This window comes from Manacus vitellinus, unplaced genomic scaffold, assembly GCF_001715985.3.
Source record: "Manacus vitellinus isolate BGI_N305 unplaced genomic scaffold, ASM171598v3 scaffold_2_pilon, whole genome shotgun sequence".
NCBI classification, from domain to species: Eukaryota; Metazoa; Chordata; class Aves; order Passeriformes; family Pipridae; genus Manacus; species Manacus vitellinus.
The window spans coordinates 19,204,909-19,218,101 of record NW_021940208.1 but is presented as its reverse complement, the minus strand read 5'-3'; positions in this window follow the sequence as shown (position 1 = coordinate 19,218,101).

Here is a 13,193-nt window from a genome sequence, read left to right as displayed (position 1 = left end):
GAAGAATTTTTCTCTGCATTTAGTATTGCACCTAGGTTAACAAGGAGACTTTCTGTGATCAGCATAACCCGTTGTTTCTGTCTACACCCAGAGGTACAGTGAAGAATTGACTGTACACTATGCGTTGAACCAATCTTCCATGAGTTAGTCAGAGGGAGCACAACCTGAGAACCATGAAGTCAAGTACAATTCTTGCTCACTAAACTTGGATAGCTATTTGCCCTTGTCTCCAAAGCTTTACCAAAACCTGCTTATTAAGTTATACATGAAGTTACTGAATAGAGTTGTGGCAAAGCAACATAACAAGTTAGGATGCTCTGGTGATGGGCTGAAGTGCCACAGGCAGAATAGATTCAGCACACAGCTTCCACCAGATGAAAGGTATTTCTCCTGTTCACCATCTCCGCATTGAGATCACTGATCTTCATTTCTTCTAATGCAAAGGAAAGCAGGGGAGCTTAAGGCATAATTACTTATAGGCACAGGTGGTTCCAATTCATTCCTTTAGTTTGGACAGGAGTAGAGCATAAGTGACTCCACAGCACAGGTACCAGTTCTGCTGGCAACAAACAGCACTTCTTCTCCAAAAATCCATCTCCTACTGCCTTGTACCTAAAACATGTCTGAATATCAAAACCAGCTGAAAATGGAAGGTTCACTACACAAGCCTCTGGAATGAAAAAGCAAACATTCCCTAAGTCAGGTAAACCTCTGCTTGAGGGTGATGCTTTATTCAGAAGAAGAGTTTACACACAGGTCTTATACAAAGAACATGGAACATTTTTGTAGTGTATGTCTTATGAGGAGTGGCTGAGGGAGCTGAGGTTTTTTAGCCTGGAATAAAGGAGGCTCAGGGAGACCTTATTGCTCTCTACAACCACCTAAAAGAAGGTTGTAGTGAAATGGAGGTTGGCCTCTTCTCCCCAGCAACAAGTGTTAGGACAAGGGGAAATGCCCTCAAGATGCACCAAGGGAGGTTCAGGTTGGATATTAGGAAAAATTTCTTCACTGAAAGAGTAGACATGGCACTTAGTGATAGGGTTTAGTGGGTATGGTGATATTCAGTTGAAGATTGGATTTGATGATCTTGGAGGTCTTTTCCAACCTTAATGGTTCTAGTCTATGATTCTGTGATTGAGGTGCTGACTCAGACCCCATGAGGAAATGACAGATATTCTAGGAAGCTAACAGAGATGAAGTTATTCTTGTTCAGAGAAACTCAGTTGCATCTATTTTCCTCTTTTGACTCAGACATCTCCAACTTAGCCTAACATGAAGCAAACTAGGCAGACTTAGATGTAAGTGTATTGTGTTCTTTCAATTTAATACAAAATTTTAAAATACTGAAAAAATAGAATTCAAGAATGCTGTTCATCTCAATTTTACACTTGCATGACAGTAATACTTGGCCACCACTTGGCTACTTTTTTCTGGGGTCAGAATAGTAGACTGAAAATCTTCACTGCAGGCAGGTAAGGATACTGAGTTCTAACATTTTAAACTATGCAGTCGAAAAGACAGAAGACAGACTAGGGAACTATTCTGCCTCTTCAGAAATATGAAAGAAAATTTACTGGTTTTGTGCTCACTTGTTTGTATTAATCTACTGTAAGGTTTGGGTTTTTCTGTTTTACTTAGCTGGATGTATTTTTGAAATGGGGATTGTATTCCTGTTTTCTCTTTGTGCAGCACTGTGCACTCCAAAAATGCTGGGCTGCTATGTCCATAGGCACTCTAGTAATATATACAATAACAGGAATGATACTTTCAACTTTAGGATTCATTCTGATAGGAATATCAGGTGGACAAAATTAGTAAAATAAATATGAATATTGTAGGGACACAGATGTGCTATATTTAACAAAAGGTTACTAGTAATTTCTGCAGATTTTGTCAGGCAAGTGGAAGATTTACATTTTCTAAGAAATTATTAAAAGCAGAGGGCTTAGCCAAGGGGATCAGAACTGTGAGATGCCAAGAATGTTTCTTCTTACCATAGCCGACTAATTCTCTTGAAGCTGGCATTATGCAAGGCTTCCTTGGCATTCTTTAAGATATTCAGTGTTCAAATTAATTCTCCATTCAAAAGCATGAGCATGTACAATGGTGGGATACATTAACACTGTGCCATTTGATACTCACTCAAAAACTGGATATGGTTTGAGTTAAGAAAGATCAACTAGAGAAAGAACATACCCAGAGAGATGTGGTACTTAGCAATTACAGACCAAATCCAGAGCAGGATTTAGGTGGACTTTATATCCAAAGTCCAAAACCGAAACCTCAAATCCTCTCACGCATTAACTGCTTTACACCAAAGATCTGTAAATACCAGCAATTCTTCACTGCAAATCCGAAAATTGCCTGAGGTGTCCCTTCTTCATGTATGTACACATCTACGTGGTCCTAACAGATTCTTCATTCCTTGTAATCCCTTTTGGAATCTAGAAACTTGTCAGAGGCATATAGTGTAGCTGTAGCAGTGGATGTACTGGCAGCCTGTATAGCATTCTGACAAAAATATAATAATCATTCAATAATTTAAGTTGGAAAAAGATCTTTAAGATCAGCAAACCCAATCATTAACCCAACACTGCCAAATCCGCCACTAAACCATGTCCCTAAACATCACACTGAGACATCTTTTAGATGCCTTGCCAAGGCATATAAAGACTTCACCACCTCCCTGGGCATCGTGTTCCAATGCTTGACAACTCTTTCAGCGAAGAAATTTTTCCTAATAGCCAATCTAACCCACTGCTGGAGTAACATGAAATCATTTCCTCTTTTCCTATCACTTGTTACCTGGGAAAAGCTTATTTCCTGTAATTGTATGAGTTTTCTAGAACCGTAGCTAGATTAGTTCTTAAATGCTAAAGTTTGTCCTCTAACTGCTTTAGAATTTAAATACTCCTTTAAAAAATAAAAGGCAACTTTTAAAAATTGAAAGACTTGCCTACTGTTGAAGAGGATGGATCTACACACCAGAATTAAACTAGCTAGGTGTAAACTCAGTGTAAACTCAGGTCCATTAAATGGTATAAGTTAAAATTAACTAGTTTTCAAATATTCTTACAGGAGTTAACAAGGTTTTTGTGGATATTTACTGTGATAGTTCTCTAGTAGTACTTCATTTCACTAGTGCTTGTGGAAAAAAAACCAAAACCAAATCCAAATCAAAACAAACCCAAAAAACCCAAACAACCAACCAAAACTTTACTAGCCCACATCAATTATTTATTTAAATACACTCTCAAAAATAAATAACAGCCAACCTTCTGATTATTCTGTGGATGCTTATGTGTACACCTATGATTCACAGTAAAGTACAGACTTAAATAAAGTGGATCCTATGCATAAATTATTAAAATATCTCCTGATCTCTGCCTCTTTGCAAATATCCTTCCTCAGAAATCTCTCAGACAATGTCTTGTCTCAGGGTCCTCCTTCTCCTATTTGACTAGTAATTTACCTCAAGGAAAACAGAGTGTTCTGGGAAAACTTTCATATATGAAAGAACATCCTCTCTGCAGGCTTAATCAACAACCATCGAAGTTGGTGGAGAAAGTTCCCTTTGATTTAAGTGGGAATTGGTTTGAAACCTTTAATTGGGTATAAATCTTAATCAGAACAAAAAGCTGTTCTGTGAGGTCTCTTGATTGAGCAGATATTATTGTCCATAAATGAATAACCCTTCACTAGTTTGCTCAAATACTGCTTCTTTTTCCTAGATTAATCACACCACAAAGAAATAGAAATCAATCTTGATCAAGAGAGTTCAGTAATATCTGTGTTTTAATGAGACCCTTTTGGTGTCAAAAGGCCACTGCATCTTTTCTAACAAGGCAAGAAAACCAGCTTCCAACAGTCCCCAGAAAAGTCTCTTTATTCTAAGACTAGTTAGAAAGATTTATGCCTCTTATTTTTTCATCAGTCCTACATGACTGCTGCCAATGTATTAATCAGAAATTAGGTTAATAAAGACAATAGGGTGAAATTCAGCTTCTGAAAAATATTTGAAGTCACTGACAGGTGTGATGACTAGACAGAAATCAGCGAACTAAAGCAAAATCAGTAATTGAGTAGAAACATTGACAAATAATAATAGTAGTAATAATAATAATAATGCTCACACTCAGAAGTTAATCCATTACTGTAAACAGGAGGGTGGTTTGAAGAGTTTATCACAGGCTTCTTGAACAAAAATATGTGATTTTAACTTTTGACTCCTTTCTAGCCTGTAACATGATTTTTGGCTCATAGACTTTACCACATACCTGGGAAAAAAGTAGAAAAACTTATTCTGGATGGGTAACCATATTTTAATTTTATATATTAAATTTGGAAAGATTTTATGCAAGTGTGCTGCAAGATAGCTTTTTTACCAGCGCTAAAAAGGTGGCTAAGTTTATTCCCAGCAGGCAGAGGACAGGCCTCTTGAAGTTCCTGAGTCTGACATGCATCCATTGTTGGAGTGAACAGCCATCATTAGGACATTGTATAGCATAGGGATGTCAGTGACAGCACCCCTTTTTCATGTGTCTCTGCAGTTTTTTTAATAAGTGAGCCACCAACACTCACAAGGTGCATGGGCTGAGCAGAAAGATTTGGACAGTGAGTATCACATCACACACCATGTAAGTGCCTACCTCAGTGTGGCAAGAAACACACCATAAGGTCCTGACCTTCACAGGTTCCCACCTAATGTTCCTGTCTCTGATCTGCAAACAGATGCTGGGGTCCAGTTCCCTCAGGATGGGTAAAAATAGGAACGGGGAAGGATGAATGAAAAAGTAATGCACTCTCAGGCTAGAAGGTCTAGTACCCATTCATCCTCATGGACACCTTGGGCATAAGAGCTTTTCTTTACACCTTCCAAGATCTGTGACCTTAATTGTAGCAAGGGTTCTTGCTCCCCAGAAGTTAGTTAAGGAAAATGTCATTAAAGGTGTTTTGGTTTATCTTTTCAATGGTGCATAGGATTCTACACAGGAGAAAACCTATTGTAAGAGTCTTAAAACCAGGGAAGTCAAGAAAAGTCACCTGGGGTAGTGTCCTTGGGCTGAGGCAGAGCTTGCAGGTAGATAGACCAGCCAGCTGCAGTGAAAAAAGGCCATGCTGCTTGGGAAGACTTTACCAGAAATAAACCAGAAATCAGTGGAGCAGCAATCTTATCCTCAGAAGCTGCTTGCTTTGGCCTATATTAAGAACCTTTATTACCATGCTCCTCGACAAACAATTACACCAAGAAAATCATGAACATTGGGGGATTTTCACTGTCTTATTTTCTGCCAGGCCTCCATTATCACACTCATCAGAATGAAGCATTTTAGTACAAAGTTTCAGATATTCTTAGTTGACATGTACTGGCAGTTGTATTAGACAGACCCAATCTGTATGTTATTTTACTATTAATTATTTACAACAGTACTTCTTCAACTTTGCTGTTAGTTTTGCTCTATGGTTCAGTGGAGACATTTTACTGATTTCTCAGGTTGTATGTATGTATACGCTGTATATGTGAAATCCTTAGTTGGTTATTATATGCATAGAGCTACTGTGTTTATTGAAGAGTAAGTTTAACACTTGCAATCCTGTTATCCAAATAATTTTTTGTTTGGTCCCTCTTATATCCAAACAGTTACACTCAGGTTTTGCACAGGTGTTGTGCCTTGCACAACGAGTTGCGCCTGCACAAAATCTGCAGGTGACACTGCACTTTGTTAAAGCCATGCTACTGATCTCCAGATTTGAGGAGATGACAATGAGCATCCATCTGCATATACATGTATGTCTACGTAAACACAGTGGGCAGTTGCCAAGTGTGAAAGGGAAAATGGATTTAATGCTGTGGGTATCAGTGCTATGCTGCATTTCCCATATGGTTTTTTGGGGCAGCAGGAGTGAAGGTGATAGGGAATGTTCAGTTGTTTCTTTCAGCTGGAGGCTCCACGGCCTCATCATATTGGAAAGCCCCAGTAAGTCAAGCACATGTTTCTTGCTGAAGGCCAGACCCTGGCTTTGCCCGGAGCCATTACTTAGATGTGGAAGGTGTTATAGTATATGAGTAAATAGGGAAGAAAAAAGGCAAATTAATTATGAAGTAGACTGAACTTTAACAGCCCTTCTACTCTATTCCTTTCTCAAAGGATTAAAAAGATGGTACTGAGATGGTTTGTTAAACAAGTCTATTCAGCTTCTGACCTTCACCACTGCTGAACAATTTTCTTCTGTTATAACCTTCTCTCTCACTTGCAGAGAGAGGAATTAAAAAATGTATGCAGTTTATAAAACAGGGTGTATTGTTTGAGTGAGACACGTGCTCTTTGTGACATGGGTGACCTTGAAGCATACAATACAGGACAAACGTAGCTGCAGGGAAGCTCACAGCTAGTCCTGCCTTAGTCACTGTCAACACGAGAAATGCTGGAATGCCTTCCAAGGCACTCTTTCAATTGAAATAGCTTCACATTTTAGAGTCACTTTGAATTTTCCTTTTTTCATTTAAGGCTTTGGTTGATATTCCAAAATGTAGCACTGTACTAAAAGAATGTTTCTGCCTGCTTTCTTCCTTGCTCTTTTCCCCCTCCCCTCCCCACCAGCTATTCTATTTTCCTCTTCCATTCCCAGCTCTGGGTTGTTACAGTACTAGTATATGCACTTTAAAAAAGCTGTAAGCTGGCTCCTAGCTCTGATCTTTTCCATTATTGGAATGTTTAAAGTCATTGTCAACTGCAACAGAAGGATAAGGAAGGAGGTTATCTTATGGCCCTTTTGTGCAGCCTAAGATATTAGATTCAAAACCTCTAGATAGTAGCTCCCCTACAGGATTACACAAATAATAAAAAAGCCTTAGAATTCTAAATGAATAGTCAAACAGGACAAAACATAAATGTGAAGGAAAAATATCTGATGAAAACCCAGCCTTGGCCACATTTCTTTTCTCTAGGAATAACAATTTTTTCTGAATTGACTTTAAAGCCAATTCATTATAAACATTGAGAGTAAACACAAGATTTTCAGGAATCACAAATCAAAATGCTTTTAATATAAATTTTGCAATCATTTCCAGATCACAATAAGGAGAAAAATTGTTTTATTTGACATACAAAAGGATGTATCCATCCCCGAACCTCCATTAAAACAACCGGATAGTTTGTGTGTCTGTATTTGCAGCCATGAGTCAGAAACACCCAAGTCCCCATTTTGGGATGACTACCTCCTCTTCTTCAAGCTCCTTCTGTTACAGTGAATCCATATGTATCCTAGACAATGGCAATTCATTAACACATATAAACCCACCTACATGTCATTTTTGCTAAATTCAAAATATTGAATCTTTATATCTTTTCCATCACTTGTTTCCATCACCGTTCAAAATATCCTCATTACTTGCTAGTGAAATATAGAAGTCCTGGTCCTGCAAAACTGATGGTTATATGCTTAAATTCACACCTGGACCTCTCTTCAAATGGGAAGTCTCAGATATGTGTGGTTATGGTACAGGGACTTTCAAGGATGTCTACTCAGTATCAGAGTGCATTTCAGAATAAAAAGATCCCCAAGGTATATGTGTACAGAATATCTCTCTTCTTTTATAGAATGACCTTTATTTGGAATGTCCTCAGTGCTAGCCTGTACTTCATTCAGGTGTAAAAAGCCTGGTTTCATTGCCAGCATCAGGCTGCGTTTCAGTGGACATTGAGACTTTCAACAGTAAATTCAATTTTAGGGTAAGAAATACCAGGTCTGAGATACCACCTTCACATGATGTAAAGAATTGACTTGGTACAAGTTAACTCAGCCAGTTGAAACTCCTAGAAAATTTTTGAAGGGGTAACTTGGTCCCATCATACCTTTTGCTGGATCAGGTACCCGTCCTCATGCAGCTGACACAGAGCCAGCTGAACATTTCACAGTGTGTTCTGGCTAATCAAAAGGAAATGCAGTTTTCCTTTGTTCTCACACATGGCTGTCACATTTGTATGGTGAGTTGTCTAGAGCAAGCTGATCTGTTATTAACAAGCAAGAAACCAAGGATGTAATTAGAAGTGATATTAAAAAATGGGACATTTTTCTCAGAAGCCTGGAGAAATTTTCTCTGAAGCCTCAGACCCACCAAAATGTGCATCTATTTTAGAAGCTGAGGAAGAAACCTCTTTTCTTGTCCTGAGGATTGAGTGCCATACGTTCATATTTCAGCACTCCTGGTAGAGTTCCCAGCCATTCCCCCAGTCTGCCGCTGAAGCCACAGCTCTGGAAGCACTGCAATAGAATGGGGAGCCCAAAAAGTGGACTACAAAAAGCTTTCTAACAAATAAAATAAAAGGACAACTGGATAAAAATAAGAAGATACTTTCATAATTAAAAATTATGCTAAAAACAAGGATTAAAAGGAGACTGTTAAAAGGTTGGTCTTCAGAGAGTTAAATATTTTAATCTAGACATAAATAGCATAACAAATCTTTTCAAAGTGAATGCTTTTACCACTTCTGTAGATGTTTTGAAATTACTTCTTTTGTTATATCTCTAAGCACCTTTCTAGCAAATATATCCTACATCAAACTAACTTTGATGATCTTCTCTATTATCTAAATAAAATGAACACCTGATTGACCCCTGAAGTGGCAACATTGATGGATCTTTCATTAGTTCACAAAGATGTATGTTGCTTGTCCCTGCTGTGGGAACAGTGCGGGGAGGATGCCAGTGGAGGAGGATGTTGATATTAATACAAATTTGAGCAATCATGTTGGTAACTAAAGGCTGGATTCAAGCAATCTCAAAGTGAATCAAACGTATCAGAATAAATCAGTGAAATTCTGATGTCTGAGATACCTTTGAAATGGAGGTGGATTTATTCATTTTAGCATTAGCACATGGTTTATTTTACTGAATGTACAGATGATTTATATATACATCTGGATTTGGACTTGATGATCTTTATGGCTCTCTTCTAATATGAGATATTTTATCATTCTATGATATGCATTTTCCCTTCAATGAACAATGTGCTCTATTGTATGGTATGACTGGCATGTTTATTCTAGAGTTTTCGCTGAAATTTCCTTTGTACTTTAATAGCAATATGATTTATTAAGATTTTGCAGTGAGTTTAGTTTATATTAGTCAATTAATAGTGTTAGAGAGCAGAGCACCAATAATGGTTTTGAAGTTTAATTTACGTTAAGTGTGTTTAAATGGTTTTGCAAAAGGCTTGGAACTATTTGAATTACATTCATAATGTTTCAGATATGGCAGTTTTAATGGACTTGCACTTCACTGAATTGCTTAATAAAGTCCAAGAATGCTTTTGTTTATTCCCTTTTCTTTTCACTGAAAAATTCGTAAAACTTAGAATTTGTGGGAGACGTGGTAATGATAGTGATGTGCCACCATATCTTGTTTTCACACTGCATCTGACTGTCCTATTGAGAGTGAAACATAATTTCTCTCTGTCTTTTGCCTCCTTCTGCCTGCCCCAGAGTGCCTTTACTTACACGTTTCAAATCCTTCACTTTTGTCTTGGGGAGAAAAAAACCTCCCTACAGGAAACCTTCTCCACTTCCTGTCCTGATATTTTCTTCACTTACTTTATACAGTGGCTTTTGTTACAAAGAAATTAGTAATATATATTTGTCAAAGAAGAAAAAGGAGTTAACCTCTGATCAACATAAGTCAATATTCTTAAATGTCTTCCATGACATCATGGAACATGGAAAGTGTGAATGCAGAGATACATCTCTGATAGAAACAGCTTCATCATCAATGAAATCCCATCAGCTTTCTTTGTCTTGGGTCTGGTCTTGTAGTCTCAGAATGATATCCCAATTTTTTAATGAAAAGAAACATGATATATCCTTGAGTCTTATTCCAAAGGCCTCTGAAGATTGGAAAAATACCTTTAGCTTCCATGGATTGTGAACTGTCTTAGTGCTCGGCTTTTCTTACCCAATCCCACCACGAATGTCAGTGAAAGTCTGCCACAGATTTGCCAGTGGCCTTGATCTGCATAAAAGGGTTGAATGAGAGAACCTGAAATTAAGAATTGGAACAAATTGATGTACTTTGTCTAGAGAGCTTCAACACTGAAATATTGTTTAAGTTTTCTGCAAGACAGCTTCTAGGTGGACATGCATTTTTTAAAAGGTGGAACTTAAAGCAAAAATGTTAGGGAACAACAATCTCAAGATGTAGCAATATTCACTAAAATTAAATCCTATGAAGAAAAGCAATTCTTGATTGTTACTAAAAGCAAGTTTTTTATTGTCAGTTGCACATTAAAGACACTATATGGAAAGTCTATACTAGCTAGCTACTTCCAAACTGAATTCTGAAGTACGGACTTTGGAACAATTTCTAAGGTCTCTAACTTTCTTTTTTAGATAATAGCCTCTATTTCTCTGGGCTGAGAAAAAAGAGTGGCTAATTACCAAAGGTCAAGCTAAAGGTTACAGGGAAAAATGGTGTCTTTAAGCCCATAATAATGTGCGGTTTTAGAAGTAACACATACTCCATGGCTTACAATGCAAACCTTTCTTCTTGGACTTTTCTGTGACATGAGACTGTTAGGTTCAGGTAATTTGTTTCCTCTAAGTCTTTCAGCGTAGGCTAAAATACCCCCAAACAATTCAAACCCCAAAAATCCAAGCTTAGTTCTCTTTCAAGATCTTTAAAGGATCTTAAAGTAAAAAAAAAAAAAATAAATAGTCTGACTGAGAAAAGATCCATTTCTTATGGCATTTATTTAGTTTCTCATAAATAAGGTTCTACAAGAAACATGCTAAATATTTCATGATAGCCATTCAGCTAGTTTTATCCTCTGTAATCAGAGGGAAAAATGGTCCACCCTGTGTTCACCTAGGGCAGAGACAGAACATGCATTGGTTCTGATGCTTACAGGGCTTCCTATCTTGCATTACAACCTAACTTAAATGAAATTTCCTTCTGTTTTGTCTATTAAAATTCAAATTCATTTAGCTGCAGCATCATGGACTTAAAAAAAAAAAAAGGCAAGAAACAGCCCCTGATTTGAGATCTTCTCATGCATTTAGAAGACCTTGGGTAATATCTGTTTCTACTGAAGCCAGTAAGTCTATTAATTGTGAAACATGGCACAGTTTTACCTTCAGTGTCTTCACCTCTGTATAATAACAAGACTCATCCAACCTGTAAGTTAAAGAAGAAAAATATATCAAAATCAGACAAAGTGAAGAAACTTGGTCCTCTCTCTCCTACTAACAATATCATACTGCTCTCTCTTCTCTTAACTGAATGTAGACTTTCCCTCTATAGCAGCTTTTTTCTATTTATTGACATATATATGAACATTTTTAGCATTTAACACCTCATTTTCCACTTTTTAATTCCATAAACTAGGACACTGTCATGCTGTCACTACCTTCATTCCAGATACTGAAACTGATTTCCTATTTTTCATTTCTGACTAGAGTCTAAATCCTTTTCTTCCATCTTTAGGATATCTAGAGCAACCACTGTTGTCTTTATCACTGTACTACCCATGGCTCCCTCGTAGACTCATTTCTGTAGGTAGTGGAAGGGAGGGGGATTATTTCCCATAATGACTGTACTCTACTCCAACCATCATCATATATATAAGGTAATATATATCCTCTTACAAGGTATAGTACCTGTCTGATAGGTGGATGATAAGGTTGTTACTCCATTAAGGACTTCTGACAGTGAGATGCAAATTTTTAGCCACATAAGGCAATTGGAATGTTTCACTTAGTTTGAGCTGCTATATATTTTTCACTGACTTCCAGAAGCTTAGCACTTTTATTTTGAGAGCGATTTATAGTCCCCAAAGTGTAAAAGAGAGTATTTTATTGTATACTTTTATATAATTTTCTTATTAAGTACCCGCTGAAATTACTTTTCTGTTATGACATCCTGAAGACTAATAAGCATGTAAGTAGTGTTATTATATTACATTTTTCTGTTGATTTTGGTATAAATAATTTGTGACGACATAAATATTGGATTAATAATAATAAGGTTATGATGCTTCACAGTGTTGTTCTGTATATAAAAAGACCCTATACTATCCCATTTTAAAATAATTCAGGATCTCTGGCCTCTGTTGACAAGTAATTCTCAAGAATTTATCAGATAACATCGCAGTTTTGTCTTAAATCTTTTCCATTCTCTGCTTTTACCATTTCTGTATAATTTAAAAATTATATATTTAAGACTATTATCTCATATTGATAGTTATTTTATACTGATATTATTATTTTATGTTGATAGTTTCCTTCAGCATTTTTAAAATTATATCCTGCCTCAGTCTTCCTTTTCCGTTTTCCACAGTCCTAGTCTATTTTGTTTTACATCAATTCCAGCCATGTGGTCATCCAGTTTTCCTTTACTTAAAATTTATTCATGTCTGTTTCAAACAGCAATTATCAATGACTCTATAATCATTAGAGTAACTGATGATAACTAGCATCTAGTTAGTCTAAAAATGTCTGAATAAAGCTACTTTTCTCCTGTGTTTGTTATTTTTCACTAATGCTGTCAAAGTCAGGACACCTGTGTGGCAGGAAAGCAGCTGTGAGTCTGAGTAACAACTTCAGACTTTACAAAGTTTGGCTTTCCATAGCAGAGGTAAAGATTCAGGGACTGGAAGATCAGCAACACAGAAGACCACATTTCTTTAGGCATCACATCTGTCCCAGCAGTGGCTAATATCCACTGTGTGGCTCTGGATTGGAGTTCCTGTCAGAGGAAAAAGATAGAGTGGGCTGCACTCTGCATAGAGAACATATTAATTAAGAAGATGTTAAGGAGAATTAAAAAAAAAAAAACCAAACACACCAAAAAACCAAACCCCCACAAAATTAGTAAACCCACAACCAAACAAGGTAAGGCAGGTACTAGGAAGAGGTATGAATGGGTTTGGAGGTCCTACAGAGTGGATGCAAGAAGACTATGTCTGTTATTTTGCACAGAGAGAAATCCAAATAGGTCAGGCACAATAAATCTCACTTATGCTAGTCACTGGATTCTTCTGGCAACATACCTGTAGATGACAAGTCACAGAGGTTTTGGAGCATGAATTAGCCCTCCTGTGTCACATCTATGCAGGATGACATTAACTTGACAGTAGTCTGCAGAAAATGTTTAAGTGTCACAGTGGTCATGTGTGTATCCGCTCCATGTTTGATGTATGC